The sequence below is a fragment of the Tupaia chinensis genome, unplaced genomic scaffold (assembly GCF_000334495.1).
Source record: "Tupaia chinensis unplaced genomic scaffold, TupChi_1.0 Scaffold000176_1, whole genome shotgun sequence".
NCBI lineage: Eukaryota > Metazoa > Chordata > Mammalia > Scandentia > Tupaiidae > Tupaia > Tupaia belangeri.
In genome coordinates this window covers 504,505-505,678 of record NW_006159651.1, presented here as the reverse complement: position 1 = coordinate 505,678, position 1,174 = coordinate 504,505, and positions in this window count along the sequence as shown.

Genomic DNA, 1,174 nt, shown 5'->3' with positions numbered 1-1,174 from the left:
CCAGCGCCCACATCCCCAGCCCTCGCCCCACCGCCCCCCTCTAGCTAGGCACTTGTTTCCCCGCACTTCCACCCCTGCCAGGGTCCAGAGCTGGGAGGGCGTCCCTGAGGGTTGGTAGGCGTGTCCAGAATGGAGGTTTCAGAGGACACAGGTGAGGCAGAATGTGTGGGACACCGGAGAGACCTCCTGTTCTTGTCGCTGTTCCTCCAGCCACGGTCCCACCGTCTCACCCCCTGGACGTCTCTCTGGCTCCATCAGGGCAGAGGCCATCGGGGACCTGTGCCCTAGGGCCTGAGCGGATGTGTCTCTTGCTGTTCTGTGACCCCAGGAGCGTGTCTGCCCCTTCCTGTGCACAGGTGCCTGAGGTGGCCTCAGTGATGGCATAGGCCTCTGGTGTGCATGGAGTTGACACGTGTGTGACTGCCTGGACGCCCCCCTCTGATGGTCTGAGGCTGCCCAGTGATGCTGAGAGGTGTGTGTGCATGTGAGCTCGCACACTGCACTCAGCCCCCGTGTTTACAGCCGGCTCAGTAAGTTCACGTGCCCGGCCGTGTGCGTGTGTGTGTGTGTGTGTGTACATGCAGAGCTGTGTGGGCGTGTGTCTGGGGTGGGACGTGGGGGCTGGGAGAGGAGAGTGACAGCCCGTGGCAGGGTGCCCTGGCCCTTGGCTTGTAATGGGTTGTAGAGGGGCGGGGCCGGGTGGATTGGGGCAGGTCTCCTGGGCCTGTCCTCTGTGGGTCTGGCTGTGGGGTCCAGACCCAGTGGACAGAGATAGGGCAGTGGGGGCTGCAGGAGAGCCGATGGCCCGGCCGCTCTGCCCTCCCGGGGCGGCTCTGCTTGGCTCCGCGCCCCCTGTCTGGGCCTGCCCTATTTACCTCTCGCTCGGCGTCCCTCCTCCGTCTCCCCCTGCCTCCTATCCTCTGCCTGTCTTTGTATCTCTGCCCGGGGCTCCTCTAGGCTCTGTCTGGCTCCGATGACTCATCTGGGATAGGCACGAAGGTTCCTCCGGGGGAACAAGAGCGCTGCTGTTCCCCAAGGTGGGGGTGGAGAGTGGCACCCAGGATTCTGGGCCAGGCTCCCGGGGCGCTCCAGCTGCTCCCCTGCACCGAGGCACTGCACCCCCAGGGACAGTCCTAGTGCCTACTGGTTCTTGCCTCTCCTTTGACCACGTAGT